The sequence below is a fragment of the Triticum aestivum genome, chromosome 3A, assembly GCF_018294505.1.
Source record: "Triticum aestivum cultivar Chinese Spring chromosome 3A, IWGSC CS RefSeq v2.1, whole genome shotgun sequence".
Classification (NCBI taxonomy): domain Eukaryota; kingdom Viridiplantae; phylum Streptophyta; class Magnoliopsida; order Poales; family Poaceae; genus Triticum; species Triticum aestivum.
Genome location: NC_057800.1, coordinates 214,410,109 through 214,428,550, shown reverse-complemented (window position 1 = coordinate 214,428,550; position 18,442 = coordinate 214,410,109).

Genomic DNA, 18,442 nt, shown 5'->3' with positions numbered 1-18,442 from the left:
TTATTAGAAATAATGGCAGATGGGTTGTATGCTATTTTCCACAGATTTGAGGCTTTCCTAAAAAAGGTTGACGCACAAGCAGTGACTATTGGATGTCAACCAACGGCCGTCGTGCTTCTTCAATATCTGCTCTTCCTGCTCCAGCCGCTCAAACAGGCACCAGCGGGACTGCCTGCTCCCTCCTCCCCGCGGCCGGCTCTGCTGCCGCGCAGGCCTCATCGCCCCACCGTACTCCCATCGCTAGCCTAGCCATCCCTCTACTCACCCACATCTGCTGTTATTCTCTGGCGACGGCAGATGAACCAGAAAACCCTCGTACAGTCGTACTCCCCTCCACGTGGGAAACAACTGCCGAGTCTTCCCTGCCTCCGTGTCGTTCCCTTCCTAGGCCTCGCCATCGTCCACCGCCCTGGTGCTCTCGGCGCGGCCTGGTCAATGTGGTCAATGACCGACATGCATCTGAAGTGGACTGTACGTGGAGAGGCCGACAGCTGGGTCCACGGCCGCATGCAAGGAAATGCCTCCTTATTACACGCAAAATAATGATTCCTCCACCTGACATCAGGGACCCACCGAAAGGGCCTTTGTATTTCGTGAAAAAAACGTTACCACCGCTAACAGCTCGGACCCACCAGCTATATCTTTGCACGCAAGGAAGTGCCTCCTTATTACGCACAAAAAAAGAATACTCCCCCTGTTAGCTAGGACCCAGTATAGTGGCCGGCTGACTTGTGGGCCTACTAAGTTGACGGGGACGGAGGGCTTTGTCAACTTAGTCAATAATGCACGATTCTAGCTCTAGTGACCGTATGATGTCCATCCAACTGCAGTAGTGCTTCTTCAACCTCTGGTCTTCTTGCTCCAACCGCCCAAACCAGCGTCGGTCGTGCCTCACGCTCCTGCCTCCCGTGGCCGGCTGCGATGCGGCGGAGGCCTCACCGCCCCCTACTACTCCCACCGCTGGCCAGGCCATCCCTGTACTCACCCACACCCCCTGTTACTCTGCGGCGACGGCAGCCTCACACCGCAGTGAAACAGTGCCCTCGTACTCCTCTATGCGTGGGCATCCACTACCGCGTCTTCCCCGGCTCCGCTTCATCCCCTTCCTAGGCCTCGTCGTCGTCCACCGCCCTGGTGCGCTCGGCGCGGCATGGTCAACGTGGTCAAGGAACGGCTTCCATCGGACGTGGACTATATGTGGAGAGGCTGACAGTTGGGTCCACGGCCGCAGCAAGGAAGTGCCTCCTTATTACGTGCAAAATAATTATTCCTCCACCTGACAGCAAGGACCCACCTGACGGGCCACCATTATTTTGTGAAAAAATTCGTTTCCCCCTGACTGCTAGGACCCACCGGACAGGCCACCGTATTTCACGAGAAAAACGTTCCCCCCGCTGTCAGCTCGGACCCACCGGAAGTGCCTCCTTATTACGCGCAAAATAATGAATACTCCCCCGGCTAGCTGGGACCCACCTTGGTGGGAGGCTGACTTGTGGGCCTACTAAGTTGACGGGGACGAAGGGCTTTGTCAACTTAGTCAATATGAACGATTCTAGCTCCACTGACCATACGATGTCCATCCAACGGCCTAGTGCTTCTTCAACCTCTAGTCTTCTTGCTCCAGCCGCCCAAAGCAGCGCTGGTCGTGCCGCATGCTCCTGCCTCCCATGGTCGACTGTGCTCCCGCGGAGGCCTCACCGCCCCTACTATTCCCATCGCTGGCCAGGCCCTGTGGTGACGGCAGCCTCACACCGCAGCCGAACTAGTGAACCCTCGTACTCCTCTCCGCGCGTGCGCGGGCTTCCACTATCGCGTCTTCCCCGGCTCCCCGTCGTCCCCTTCCTAGGCCTCACCGTCGTCCCCCGCCCTGGTGCTCTCGGCGCGGCGTGGTCAACATGGTCAAGGAACGACTTCCATCGGACGTGGACTGTACGTGGAGAGGCTGACAGCTGGGTCCACGGCGGCAGCAAGGAAGTGCCTCCTTATTACACGGAAAATAATGATTCCTCCACCTGACACCAGGGACCCACCGGAGGGCCGCCGTATTTCGCAAAAAAAATGTTTCCCCCCTGACTGCTGGGACCCACCAGCTACACCTTCGCACGCAAGGAAGTGCCTGACAGTCGGGACCCACCTGGTCGAAGCGTACGTAGCGTTGTCATTCTGGTCACGAATGTGTACGTACATATATACTGGTGGATGTAGAGGCACGCACATGTCGTAGTAGAGGCAGCCAGGGTGCAAGAAAGAAAATACGGCCACGTATGTGTACATACGGGCGGGGTTTCGAATGCCTACTCGCGCATACGTACGGCGAGGGCTCGTGTACATGGCTGGGTCGAAACGGAGAAACAGCGTCGTCGTCGTGTTCATGGGTCGGAACGGAATGCGTGGTCATGTTCATCGGGAGGGCTTGGATGGAAGAGGCGATGGAAACGAGGTCTGGCGTACCGCACAACGGAGGAAACGGACCTCCTACGGTCGAAACGGGGGTCCTGTTGATCGGGAGGGGTGTGGCGTACCGCAAAACGGAGGAAACAGACCTCCTACAGTCGAAACGGGGGTCCTGTTGATCGGGAGGGGTGTGGCGTACCACAAAATGGAGGAAACGGACCTCCTACGGTCGAAACGGGGGTCCTGTTGATCGGGAGGGGTGTGGCGTACCGCAAAACAGAGGAAACGGACTTGTGTCGGAGCGCTATGGTCGAAAGGGGGTCCTGTTCATCGGGAGGGGTGTGGCGTACCGCAAAACGGGACTCCACGGGATACTGTTCATCTCCACCGTCGACCCCCTCCAGCCTCCACGAGCTACTGTTCATCCACCGTCGACCTCCTCCAGCCTCCACGGGCTCCTGTTCATCCAGCCTCCACCGCGCGCTACTCCACCGGCTACAGTTCAACCACCCCTCCACCATCTACTCTTCATCCAGCCCTCCACACACGGGGTCCTGTTCAACCACCCCTCCACGGGCACCCCTCCACCGTCGACTGTTCATCCTGCCCTCCACACCACGGGGTCCTGTTCATCCACCCCTCCACGGGCACCCCTCCACCATCTACTGTTCATCTAGCCCTCCACCACACCACGGGGTCCTGTTCATCCAGAGGCAATGCCACCGCTCACTGTTCATCCAACCCCCCCCCCCCCGCAACGCTCACTGTTCATCCCATCGATCTGCTTCAGTTTGCAACAGTAGCCAAGGACTCACTTGATCGGGTTCAGTTAACAGCCATCGATCGGTCGCTCGGGTTCAGTAACGCGTAGCCTGCAGTGCAATCGCTCGGGTTCAGTTAGAGCCCAACGCCTCGCTCGGGTTCATTTAGAGCCAATGCCTCGCACACACGCGCGTATGCGTATGAGAGAAACGCGCATCGCTCGGCCCCCGACCTCCCACCGTAACCGGGAACTCCCCGAAATTTTCCTCCCCCTCGCTTCTACCACGGTTTTTTTCGTCATGGACGGCCCAAAGAATGTCATGCAGCTGCGTCTCCGGCCCGCCCAGGACAAAAAGCCCATTTTCTGTCATGATTTTTTGTCATAGAAGTAGGAGCCCACCACATCTATGATGATACCGGGTTTTGTCACAATTATCGTCATAGAAGTGTCATATGTATGACAGAAAAAAAAATTGTTCGGCCCAAAATGTCACGGATGTGTCTTTTTTTGTAGTAATGTATTTGGATTTAAAGGATACTTTATGGTGGACCGGAATGAAGAAGGATATTGCGGAGTATGTAGCAGTTTGTGATGTATGTCAGAGAGTAAAGGCTGAGCATCAGAAGCCAGCAGGATTGCTACAGCCATTGACGATACCCGAGTGGAAGTGGGATAAATTAGGCATGGATTTTATTACAGGTTTACCCAGAACTCGTTCAGGCTATGACTCAATATGGGTTGTAGTCGATTGTTTGACAAAGGTAGCTCATTTCATTCCAGTGAATACTACCTATACCAGTGCAAAATTGGCAAGGATATACATGACCAGAATCGTATGTCTACATGGAGTTCCAAGGAGCATTGTATCAGATAGAGGAACCCAATTTACCTCAAATTCCTGGAATCAGTTGCATGAAACTTTGGGTACCAGACTGGAATTCAGTACAGCTTTCCATCCGTAGATAGATGGACAGACCGAGAGAGTCAATCAGATTTTGGAGCATATGCTGAGAGCCTGTGCGCTAGATTATGGATCTAGTTGGGACGATAATTTGCCATATGCAGAGTTCTCTTACAACAACAGTTGTCAATCCAGTTTGAAGATGGCCCCTTTCGAAGCCTTGTACGGAAGGAGGTGCAGGGCCCCATTGTCTTGGGATGAAGTTGGAGACCGCCAATTGTTTGGACCGGATCTGATTAAGGAGTTCGAACAGAAAGTAAAATTGATTCGCGATAGGCTCAAGGTAGCCCAGTCCAGGTAGAAGAGCTACGCAGATTCTAAACGCAAGGAGACAGCTTACGAAGCCGGAGACCGAGTTTATCTTCGAGTATCACCACTTCGAGGAGTTAAGCGCATTGGAGTTAAGGGAAAGTTAGCGCCACGTTTTGTAGGCCCATATGAAGTTATGGAGCGTATGGGAGAAGTAGCTTATAAGTTGGAATTGCCCGAAGGATTGTTAGGAGTTCACGATGTATTCCACATATCCCAGTTGAAGAAGTGCCACGCGGAGATGGCTGATATACCTCTAAGAGACACAGTGCCGCTGGAAGCGATTCAGCTAGACAGTGATTTGACCTATGAGGAGAAACCAGTTAAGATTCTAGAGTATGCCAGTCGAGTCACCCGCAGCAAGGCTATCAAGTTTTGCAAAGTTCAATGGAGCCACCACACGGAGGATGAAGCCACCTGGGAGCGAGAGGAAGAATTGCTGAAGGACCACCCTCACCAATTTTCTAGCCAACCCGAATCTCGAGGGCGAGATTCATCTTAAGAGGGGTAGGTTTGTAACATCCCAAATTTTCAATTTGGAATGTTATACAAATAGATCATTATTGCATATCAAATTTTTATTGCATTTTGGTTGATCCTAGAAAATTCTACGCAACTCAAGGACCCTTGGAGAGAGTTGGAGATTTCGTTATTTTCATATTTGAGTTTTCTCAAGTTTTGGAAATAGGATCATTTGATTTTATTTATTTTATCTTCAATTATTTCTATTATCAAAATATGAGAGAGGGAATAAAATGACTTCCCCAAAATAAAGGAATATTGAGGATTTAATAAAATAATCAAATAAGATTTTATTTGCTATTTTATTTGAATTTAGGAAAAATATGCGTTTTTCAAAATTTCATTTAGGCCCCAAATAAATGTTCATCCTGTGCGGCTTGATTTTAGAAGCCGGGGAAAATTTATTTCGGGATTTTTGGAGTCCGTTTAGTATTCCTTTTGTTTTTTTCTGAACGTAATTATTAAAAAAAATCCGAACCGACTCTGGGCCGTAACCGGCCAGGACTCCGCCTGGCCCGGCCTTTTTATAGCGCCGCCGAGGCCCGAGGCCAGCCTAAAGCCACCCCGCCCCCAAACCCTAACCCTAGAGCCGCGTCGGCGTGGTCGTGCCGCCTCCCCGCCACCCGCCGCGCTACGCCACCGCCGCCGGATCCGCCGCTGGAGGTAGTTTTTTTTTTCGCCGTCGGTTCCTTTTTTAGAAAACTGATCGGTTTTTTCCGTCGGGTTGTTTGGTTTTTTTAGTTTAATTTTTTAAATAGATCGGTTTTTTCCAGTTTATTTAATTAGCGAGTGTTCGCTCGTTCATTTGTTTTAACAAACGTTCGTCATTTTTCTTTTTCTCGGATTAAATCCGCGATTTTTCTGATCGCGATCTCTGATCCGATGTTCGTTTTAGTATAACTTTTCGCTCGTTTATCAGAATCAGGCGATTCAAGCGCCTGGAGTTTCCTCTCGAAACCCTCTTTCCGTTTAACCAACTCAAACAAGTTTTTGCCACTGTAAAAATTTCCCTAGATCCAGAATAGTAAACAAAGCCAGTTTCTTTTGCCGTTTGTCTTTCGTTGCTTCGTTCGATTTGATTCTTTTTGCCAACCGGAGTTCTTAAGTTGAACTTTCTGGGTAGATCTCTTATTTGAGTTTTACCTATGCATTAGTTGAGTACTTATTGTATGCTTGTTTGTTTGCGATAGAGTACCCGGAGTGCGCCGCTTGCTACTTCGAATCGCTAGGTTTTGCGGACCATCAGCAAGGCAAGTAACACTTTGATCATACTTCCTACTACCTAGTTTTTATTGCATTAGATCAATCCTCACACATTGCATGATTAGGATCTAATTAAATTGTGGGTCTGGGGAGTAGTTGAGGTAGAACCTATTACCTGTTTATTACCAAACCTTTGGGAGTTACTTCTGCGTTTGCTTATTATGCCATGCTATGCTAGTAGACGTGGATTGGGTGAGTGAAATCCATAACAGATGTGAGTTTGTTAAATTAATGGTTTACCTAAGGTGGCAACTTAAATACACATCTGGGTGGACTGAGGCACCTGGGTATTCCAGCGATTGCCTGTTTTTCTTTTGGACCGCCACCCAGGCTCAAAGGGATCTTGAGATTATTCATGCTAGAAACTTCCGTGTGCAGCCACAAGCTACTATGGGCTCTAGCATAGTTGAGTAGGTTGTGCGAACTCTTATACTGGTAGACTAGCAGATGTAGGGGAAAGTAGGTGTAACGGTCTACCTGATCGTAAGGTGCTAGCACTTCTGAAAGACTATGTCTCGGTCATCCGTTTCTCAAACACCATGTAGTACGAGAAATCAAACGGAGGCGATCGAGTTTTGAGGGGAAAAGTGCCCAAACCTCTGCAGAGTGTATAAACTAATCATGGTTAGTCGTGTCCCCGGTTATGGACATCTTGAGTATCTAGTACCTGGATTTTCATGTGAATCTCATCATGTTACTCTAAAATTAATTTTGTTGGGTTTTGCTTAATGATGATGCTTAATTGGGATTGAGAATGCTGTCAACCATTCTGAATGTTTAACAACTACCATGATAGTTAAATAAAATTCATTCCTTTGTAGTAGGGAAAAATTGGCTTTACGCAAAACTGTAACCATAGAGCTTTCCACCAGCCAAATATGCATATAGTATAGTCTAATTCATTCCATTACTCTCTATGTGTTACATTGCCAGCATATTCCATGTGCTGACCCGTTTTGGGCTGCAATGTTAATGTTGCAGACTTTTTAGACGATGATTAAGGTGCTTTTAGTTCATGGTTCTATACTCAGTGATGTCGTTGGAGTTGATGGACTCACTTATCTTCCAAGTCTTCCGCTGTTACCGTTATTAGATGGCCTTAAGCCATATTTATTGTAATAAGTTCTCTTTTGAGACTCTCAATGTAATAAGTGTGTGATTGCTACTCTGTTATAAATCCTTCAAGTACTGTGTGGTGTCAGCATTACTGATCCAGGGATGACACCTGAGCACAGAGATTGGACCGTTTGAGGTCTGGTCGCTACATTGTTCTAGGATCACTTCTTGATCATAGATTCTCAACCGTGCTTTTGCCTTCTCTTCTCGACCGTGCTTTTGCCTTCTCTTCTCGCTCCCAGTGTTAGAAAGCGAACCGACAGGTATGTATCATTGCTACTAAGGATAAAAAGATGAGATCTATATCTACCGCCATATAGATAAACGGATCTTGTCTACATCATGTCATCATTCTTATTGCATTACTCCGTTTTTCCATGAACTTAATACACTAGATGCATGCTGGATAGAGGTCGATGTGTGCAGTAATAGTAGTAGATGTAGGCAGGAGTCGGTCTACTAATCTTGGACATGATGCCTATGTAATGATCATTTCCTGGATATCGTCATAATTATTTGATGTTCTATCAATTGCCCAACAATAATTTGTTTACCCACCATTTGCTATTTTTCTCGAGAGAAGCCACTAGTGAAACCTACAGCCCCCGGGTCTTCTTTCTCATATATTTTCCTTGCGGTCTACTTTTCCTTTGCATTTTTATTTAGATCTATTAAACCAAAAAAATACAAAAATACCTTGCTGCATTTTATCTTTATTTATCTTATTTGGTGTTCGATCTATCAATCTACTACAATTTACCTCACGTCTGCTTGCCTATCTTGAGGCGCCGTACCCCGGAAGGGAGTGACAACCCCTTTAACACGTCGGGTTGCAAGGTGTTGTTGTTTGTGTGCAGGTGTTGTTTATGTTGCGTTGCTTGGTTCTCCTACTGGTTCAAACCTTGGTTTCATAACTGAGGGAAATACCTACTGTCGTTGTGCTACATCATCCCTCCCTCTCCAGGGAATTACCGACGTACTTGCAGCTACCATCACTCCCTCCTTGACTTGATCGCGGATGGAATTGAAGCGTCTTTTGATGTGCTTGGTTATCTTGTGAAATCTGGATTCCTTTACCAAGGAAATTGCACCAGTATTGTCATAAAAGATTTTCATTGGACCCGATGCACTAGGTATTACACCTAGATCGGATATGAACTCCTTCATTTGTTGCTTACGAAGCAGCTATGTATTCTGATTCACACGTAGATCCCACCACGACGCTCTACTTAGAACTACACCAACTGACAACTCCACAATTCAATAAAATTACGTATCCGGTTTGTGACTTAGAGTCGTCCGGATCAGTGTCAAAGCTTGCATCGACGTAACCATTTACGACGAGCTCTTTGTCACCTCCATAAACGAGAAACATGTCCTTAGTCCTTTTTAGGTATTTCAGGATGTTCTTGATCGTTGTCCATTGATCCACTCCTGGATTACTTTGGTACCTCCCTTTTAAACTAATAGCAAGGCACACATCAGGTCTGGTACACAACATTGCATACATGATAGAACCTATGGCTGAGGCATAAGGAATGACTTTCATTTTCTCTCTATCTGCTGCAGTGGTCGGGCATTGAGTCTGACTCAACTTCACACCTTGTAACACAGGCAAGAACCCTTTCTTTGCTTGATCCATTTTGAACTTCTTCAAAACTTTATCAAGGTATGTGCTTTGTGAAAGTCCAATTAAGCGTCTTGATCTATCTCTATAGATCTTGATGCCCAATACAGCAGCTTCACCGAGGTCTTTCATTGAAAAATTCTTATTCAATTATCCTTTTATGCTATTCAGAAATTCAGTATCATTTCCGATCAATAATATTTCATCCACATACAATACCAGAAATGCTACAGAGCTCCCACTCACTTTCTTGTAAATACAGGCTTCTCCAAAAGTCTGTATAAAAACATATGCCTTGATCACACTATCAAAGCATATATTCCAACTCCGAGATGCTTGCACCGGTCCATAAATGGATCGATGGAGCTTGCACACTTTGTTAGCACCTTTTGGATCGACAAAACCTTCTGGTTTCATCATATACAACTCTTCTTTAAGATATCCATTAAGGAATGCAGTTTTGACATCCATTTGCCAAATTTCATAATCATAAACTACGGCAATTGCTAACATGATTCAGACGGACTTAAGCATTGCTAGGGTGAGAAGGTCTCATCGTAGTCAACTCCTTGAACTTGTCGAAAACCTTTTGCAACAAGTTGAGCTTTGTAGACAGTAACATTACCATCAGTGTCAGTCTTCTTCTTGAATATCCATTTATTCTCTATGGTGTGTCAATCATCGGGCAAGTCAACCAAAGTCCACACTTTGTTGTTGATCATCGATCATCCGTTACACTATGGTATTCCAGGTGGCGTGAGTTGCAAAACTATTCCGCATTGTTTCAAATGGAGACCAAACTCATAACTCAAATATTCACCTCCACGATCAGATCGTAGAAACTTAATTTTCTTGTTATGATGATTTTCCACTTCACTCTGAAATTCTTTGAACTTTTCAAATGTTTCAGACTTATGTTTCATCAAGTAGATATACCCATATCTGCTCAAATCATCTATGAAGGTCAGAAAATAACGATACCCGCCACGAGCATCAACACTCATCGGACCGCATACATTAGTATATATTATTTCCAATAAGTCTATTGCTCATTCCATTGTTCTAGAGAATGGAGTCATAGTCATCTTGCCGATGAGGCATGGTTCGCAAGCATCAAGTGATTCATAATCAAGTGATTCCAAAAGCCTGTCAGCATCGAGTTTCTTCATGCGCTTTACACCAATATGACATAAACGGAAGTGTCACAAATAAGTTGCACTTTCATTATTAAACTTATATCTTTTGGCTTTAATATTATGAATATGTGTATCACTACTATCAAGATTCAATAAAAATAGACCACTCATCAAGGGTGCATGACCATAAAATATATTACTCATATAAATAGAACAACCATTATTCTCTGATTTAAATGAATAACCATCTCGCATCAAACAAGATCCAGATATAATGTTCATGCTTAACACTGGCACCAAATAACAATTATTCAGGTCTAATACTAATCCCGAAGGTAGATGTAGAGGTAGCGTGCCGACCGCGATCACATCGACTTTGGAACCATTTCCCTCGCGCATTCACCTCGTCCTTAGCCAATCGTCGCTTAATCCATAGCCCCTGTTTTGAGTTGCAAATATGAGAAACAGAACCAATATCGAATACTCAGGCGCTACTGCGAGCATTAGTAGGGTACACATCAATAACATGTATATCAAATATACCTTTCACTTTGACATCCTTCTTATCCACCAAATACTTGGGGCAGTTCCGCTTCCAGTGACCAGTCCCTTTGCAGCAGAAGCACTCAGTCTCAGGCTTAGGTCCAGACTTGGCCTTCTTCACTTGAGCAGCAACTTGCTTTCCATTCTTCTTGAAGCCCCCCTTCTTCCCTTTGCCCTTTTTTTGAAACTAGTGGTCTTGTTAACCATCAACACTTGATGCTCCTTCTTGATTTCTACCTCCGCAACTTTTAGCATCGCAAAGAGCTCGGAAATTGTCTTATCCATCCCTTGCATATTATAGTTCATCACGAAGCTTTTGTAGCTTGGTGGCAGTGATTGAAGAACTCTGTCAATGAAAATATCATCAGGAAGATTAAGTCCCAGTTGAGTCAAGTGCTTGTGGTACCCAGACATTTTGAGTATATGTTCACTGACAGAACTATTCTCCTCCATCTTGCAGCTATTGAACTTATTGGAGACTTCACATCTCTCAATTCGGGCATTTGCTTGAAATATTAACTTCAACTCCTGGAACATCTCATATGCTCCATGACGTTCAAAATATCATTGAAGTCCCGATTCTAAGCCGTAAAGCATGCCACACTGAACTATCGAGTAGCCATCACCTTTGCTCTGCCAGACGTTCATAACATCTGGTGTTGCTCCTGCAGCGGGCTTTGCACCTAGCGGTGCTTCCAGGACGTAATTCTTCTGTGCAGCAATGAGGATGATCCTCAAGTTACGGACCCAGTCCGTGTAGTTTCTACCATCATCTTTCAACTTAGCTTTCTCTAGGAACGCATTAAAATTCAAAGGAATAATAGCACGGACCATTTATCTACAACAACATAGACATGCAAAATACTATCAGGTACTAAGTTCATGATAAATTAAAGTTCAATTAATCATATTACTTAAGAACTCTCACTTAGATAGACATCCCTCTAGTCATCTAAATGATCAGATGATCCATATCAACTAAACCATGTCCGATCATCACGTGAGATGGAGAAGTTTTCAATGGTGAACATCACTATGTTGATCATATCTACCATATGATTCACGCTCGACCTTTCGGTCTCAGTGTTCCGAGGCCATAACTTCATATGCTAGGCTCGCCAAGTTTAACCTGAGTATTTTGCTTGTGCAAAAATGGCTTGCACTCGTTGTATGTGAACGTAGAGCTTATCACACCCGATCATCACGTGGTGTCTCGGCACGACGAACTGTAGCAATGGTGCATACTCAGGGAGAACACTTATACCTTGAAATTTAGTGAGAGATTAATGACCCACAAGTATAGGGGATCTATCGTAGTCCTTTCGGTAAGTAAGAGTGTCGAACCCAACAAGGAGCAGAAGGAAATGACAAGCAGTTTTCAGTAAGGTATTCTCTGCAAGCACTGAAATTATCGGTAATAGATAGTTTTATGATAAGGTAATTCGTAACGGGTAACAAGTAACAAAAGTAAACAAGGTGCAGCAAGGTGGCCCAAACCTTTTTGTAGCAAAGGACAACCTTGGACAAACTCTTATATAAAGGGAAGCGCTCCCGAGGACACATGGGAATTATCGTCAAGCTAGTTTTCATCATGCTCATATGATTCGCGTTCGTTACTTTGATAATTTGATATGTGGGTGGACCGGTGCTTGGGTACTGCCCTTCCTTGAACAAGCATCCCACTTATGATTAACCCCCCTCGCAAGCATCCGCAACTACGAAAGAAGAATTAAGGTAAACCTAACCATAGAATGAAATATATGGATCCAAATCAGCCCCTTACGTAGAAATGCATAAACTAGGGTTTAAGCTTCTGTCACTCTAGCAACCCATCATCTACTTATTACTTCCCAATGCCTTCCCCTAGGCCCAAACAACAGTGAAGTGTCATGTAATCGACATTCATATAACACCACTAGAGGAAAGACAACATACATCTCATCAAAATATCGAACGAATACCAAATTCACATGACTACTTATAACAAGACTTCTCCCATGTCCTCGGGAAAAAACGTAACTACTCACAAATCATATTCATGTTCATAATCTGAGGGGTATTAATGTGCATAAAGGATCTGAACATATAATCTTACACCGAATAAACCAACTAGCATCAACTACAAGGAGTAATCAACACTGCTAGCAACCCACAGGTACCAATCTGAGGTTTTGAGACAAAGATCGGATACAAGAGATGAACTAGGGTTTGAGAGGAGATGGTGCTGGTGAAGATGTTGATGGAGATTGACCCCCTCCTGATGAGAGGGTCGATGGCGATGACGATGGTGACGATTTCCCCCTCCCGGAGGGATGTTTCCCCAGTAGAACAGCTCCGCCGGAGCCCTAGACTGGTTCCCGCCAAGGTTCCGCCTCGAGACGGTGGCGCTTCGCCCCGAAAGCTTCCTTCTAATTTTTTTCCAGGGCAAAATATACCTTATACTAGAAGATGGGCATCGGGGGGCTTCCATGTGGCCCACGAGGCAGGGGGAGCGCCCTCCACCCTCGTGGACAGTGGGTGGCCCCCCTCTGGTGCTTCCTTCACCCAATATTTTGTATATATTCCAAAACTGGCTTTCATGGAGTTTCAGGACTTTTGGAGTTGTGCAGAATAGGTCTCTAATAGTTGCTCCTTTTCCAGCCCAGAATTCCAGCTGCCGGCATTCTCCCTCTTAGTGTAAACCTTGTAAAATAAGAGAGAAAAGGCATAAGTATTGTGACATAATGTGTAATAACAGCCCATAATGCAATAAATATCAATATAAAAGCATGATGCAAAATGGACGTATCAACTCCCCCAGGCTTAGACCTCGCTTGTCCTCAAGCGGGCGCCGATATCGAAAAATATGTCCACATGTTTAGATATAGAGGTGTCGATAAAATAAAATACGAACATGAGGGCATCATGATCATTCTTAGAATAGCAACATATATATATATATATATATATAGTCATATGATTTCTTATGCTAAAGTAACAATCTATTCACAATGTCAAGTATGAATCAGAAACTTAATTGAAAAACTAGCAATCTATAATCTTAGTCATTGAAGTAATTGCAATTTATCATAACATCAGAAAGAGTCAATATAAGAGATTTTCAGCAAGTCCACATACTCAACTATCATTTAGTCTTTCACAATTGTTAACACTCACGCAATACTTATGGGTATGAAGTTTTAATCGGACACAGAGAAAGATAGGGGCTTATAGTTTTGCCTCTCAACCTTTTACCTCAAGGGTAACGTCAACAATAATGCTTTATGAAAACCCACATCCAATTAGATATATATATATAAGGATCTTTCCAACACATAGTGCTTGCCAAAGGATAAAGTGTAAAAAAAGGAAAGGTGAAGATCACCAAGACTTTTGTATAAGGTATAGGACAAAAATAAAAGATATATAGGCCCTTCGCAGAGGGAAGCAGAGGTTGTCATGTGCTTTTATGGTAGGATGCACAAAATCTTAATGCAAAAAAATGTCACATTATATTGCCACTTGTGATAGGGACCTTTATTATGCAGTTCGTCGCTTTTATTTCTTCCATATCACAAGCTCGTATAAAGCTTATTTTCTCCACACTAATAGATCATACATATTTACAGAGCAATTTTTATTGCGTGCAACAATGACAACTTACTTGAAGGATCTTACTCAATCCATAGGTAGATATGGTGGACTCTCATGACAAAACTGGGTTTAAGGATATTTGGAAGCACAAGTAGTATCTCTACTTGGTGCAAAGAATTTGGCTAGCATAAGGGGGGAAGGCAAGCTCAACATGTTGGATGATCCATGACAATATATTTTAGTATATAAGAAAACATAACCCATTACATTGTCTTCCTTGTCCAACATCAACTTTTTAGCATGTCATATTTTAATGAGTGCTCACAATCAAAGATGTCCAAGATAGTATATTTATATGTGAAAACCTCTCTTTCTTATTACTTCCTATTAATTGCAACGATGGCCAAAACTATGGTTGTCAGCTCTCAACAACTTTTATTCATCATACTCTTTATATGTGAAGTCATTACTCTCCATAAGATCAATATGCTCTCTTTATTTCTTTTTATTCCCCTTTATGCTCTCTTTATTTCTTTTATTCCCCTTTTTTCTTTTATTCCCTCAAGATCATAGCCAGATAACCAAGCCCTCGACTCAAGACTAATGTTTATTATATATAGCTCACGAACTCGATTACATAGATAAGGATCAACACAAAAACTCAAAGCTAGATCATACTAAACTTTATTCTACTAGATCAAGATATAACCAAAAGGATCGAACTAAGAAAAATGATAAAGATAGAAGTGTGATGGTGATACGATACCGGGGCACCTCCCCTAAGATTGGTAGATGCCAAGGGGAGTGCCCATACCCATGTATTTATGTCTCTTTCTCCGGAGGTGGTGATGCGATATTCTTGGCGATGATGCCCCTTAGGATATGATTCTCCTCCTCGAGCCTATTGACATGCTGCTTGAGATCCATTATTTCCCTATGGAGCTTACCCGTGCCGGCTAAAGCTCCTTTCACCCATGGATGTAGCATAGCTTCGGGAGAACAAGTAACACTCTTTTTCATATTTTCATAAGAAAGAAATCTAGCATTGGGAGGGATGACCGAGTTTGGAATTGCTGAGCTCTGAAGTTCCTCCATCGTCAATCTGGCTTGGAGACGAGAGGTAACTTCTTGATCCTCCTCCATGGCATCTATCCTTTTCAAGTCGGACTCCATCTCTTCCTTCATTGATAGCCCAAAGTGGTCACCATCACTGTTTGCTCCTGGCCCCGGTGTCGCATGAGACACCAGACTCTCCCCGACTGACTCTTGAGAATAAATCTTGCTCTAAATCTACTGCAGAAACAGCTTGAAACAAAAACAGATGACTTCGTCGTGGTACGGTGGTCAAAACCTTCGGGAGATTATATGATGAATTTTTGCCGACCAAAAGAAGTATCGTGCAAGAAACAGAGTCCGGAGGGCACACGAGGCAGGGGGCGCGCCCAGGGGGTAGGGCGCGCCCCCACCCTCGTGGATGCCTCGTTTCCTTTCCGGACAACTTATTTTCCTATTTTCTTAAGTATTCCAAAACGGAGAAAAATTCCGGTTAGAACTATTTTCGGGTCGGTTTACTTATCGTACCACATACCTATTCCTTTTCGGAGTCTGAAACATTCTGGAAAGTGTCCTTTATGTACTCCTCCGGGGTTACGGTGTCAATAACATTCATTTCAACATTTATGGGATTACCTGAGATATAATGTTTGATTCTTTGACCGTTCACCACCTTCGGATTTGTGCCTTCGAAGTTGTTGATTTTTATGGCACCGGAACGATAGACATCCTCGATAACGCAAGGACCTTCCCATTTAGAGAGGAGTTTTCCTGCAAAAAATCTTAAACGAGAGTTATATAACAAAACATAATCACCTACATTAAACTCACGCTTTTGTATCATTTTGTCATGCCATATTTTAACTTTTTCTTTAAACAGTTTGGCATTCTCATAGGCCTGGGTTCTTCACTCATCAAGTGAGCTAATGTCAAATAGTCTCTTCTCACCGGCAAGTTTGAAATCATAATTGAGCTCTTTAATGGCCCAATATGCCTTATGTTCTAGTTTGAGAGGTAAGTGACATGCTGAGGGAGTCCTGGATTAGGGGGTCTCCGGACAGCCGGACTATATCCTTTGGCCGTACTGTTGGACTATGAAGATACGAGATTGAAGACTTCGTCCCGTGTCCGGATGGGACTCTACTTGGCGTGTAAGGCAAGCTAGGCAATACGGATATGCATATCTCCTCCTTTGTAACCGACCTTGTGTAACCCTAGCCTCCTCCGGTGTCTATACGGAGGGTTTTAGTCCGTACGACAACATACAACCATACCATAGGCTAGCTTCTAGGGTTTAGCCTCTCCGATCTCGTGGTAGATCAACTCTTGTACTAATCATATTATCAAGAATAATCAAGCAGCACGTAGGGTTTTACCTCCATCAAGAGGGCCCGAACCTGGGTAAAACATCGTGTCCCCTGCCTCTTGTTACCATCTGCCTTAGACGCATAGTTCGGGACCCCCTACCCGAGATTCGCCGGTTTTGGCACCGACATTGGTGCTTTCATTGAGAGTTCCTCTGTGTCGTCATCATTAGGCTTGATGGCTCCTTCAATCATCAATAGCGATGCAGTCCAGGGTGAGACTTTTCTCCCCGGATAGATCTCTGTATTCGGCGGCTCCGCACTGCGGGCCAACTCGCTTGGCCATCTGGAGCAAATCAAGAGCTACGCCCCTGGCTATCAGGTCAGATTTGGAAACTTAAACTACATAGCCGACATCCCGGAGACTTGATCTTCGACGGATTCGAGCCCTTGCCGAATTTGCCGCATGGTCACGATGAGCATGATTTAGCTCTACCATCGGACAGTGTTCGGGAGATCGCACCGGCGACCGCTCCGACCCTCAATTCGGAGCCAATTGCACCATGCAGGGACTGGTGGATAGACCCCGCCACAGAGGCCGCATTTTCATCGGTGATCGAGCAGAGTATCGACCTTACCCTTCACGAGAGTCGTGGCGCCAAACTGCCCGATTCTTCCCCGGCCACGGACTCCGAACCGCCTGCGCCCGTGCCTATCTGATCTGACTGGGCGCCGATCATGGAGTTCACCTCCGCGGATATCTTTCAGCACTCGCCCTTCGGCTACATACTGAGTTCATTAAGGTCTCTCTCCCTGTCAGGAGAGTCCTGGCCGAACTATGTTCGGCGGGTTTGGGATGCGGATGACGAAGAAATTCGCTGCCCACCCACCACCCACTTAGTAGCCACTGTCGACGATTTGACCGACATGCTCGACTTCGACTCTGAAGACATCGACGGTATGGACGACGATGCAGGAGACGAACAGGAACCACTGCCCACAGGGCACTGGACACCCACTTCATCATATGATGTATACATGGTGGACACACCCAAAGAAAACGACGACGAGGAACGGAAGGACGCAGCGAAGGGTTGTTCCCTCGAAAAGCAGTCAAAGCGGCGGCGTAAGCGCCGCTCCAAATCTCGCCTCGGCAAAAACAGCGATCATATAGACCCAGCGATAGAGCAGGGTGAACCATCGCCCGACCACGGCAACACGGAGAATCAAACCGAACAACCCGACTCCGTCGAAGATAACAGTCCGGACGACATCACACCGGACAGGCACCCGGAGCAACAGAATGCCCATCAAAGGCTTGTTGCCACTGAGAGGAGTCTGAAAAAGCAGAAGCAAAGGCTTAGGGCTGCACAAGACACACTCAGAATCAGATGGAGTGAAGTGCTCAACAATGCAGCGAAGTACGGCGGTAATCGCCACACCAAGAGCTACCCAAAGCGAAAGTTGCTACCTGAATTTGATGAGGAGGCCTTAGATCCCCGCAACCAAAAAAACGGCCATCCGGTCGGATAGACGACCTCGTGGCCAACATAGAGTGGCAAACGATGCCGCACATAAGCCAGTACGCGATCCACGTGAGGGCTCGCATCAAAAGGACGGCACAACCAGATCCATCTACGGGCCACGCAAGCGCGCTCCAGCATGCAATGCAACACAACAAATATCCCAACACCACGGTACACCCAAATACAGGGGTGCCGCACACCCCCTATGTTTCACCGATGAGGTGCTGGACCATGAAATTCCAGAGGGATTCAAACCCATAAACATAGAGGCGTATGATGGAACGACAGACCCTGGGGTCTGGATTGAGGACTACATCCTCCATATCCATATGGCTCGAGGAGAAGATCTGCA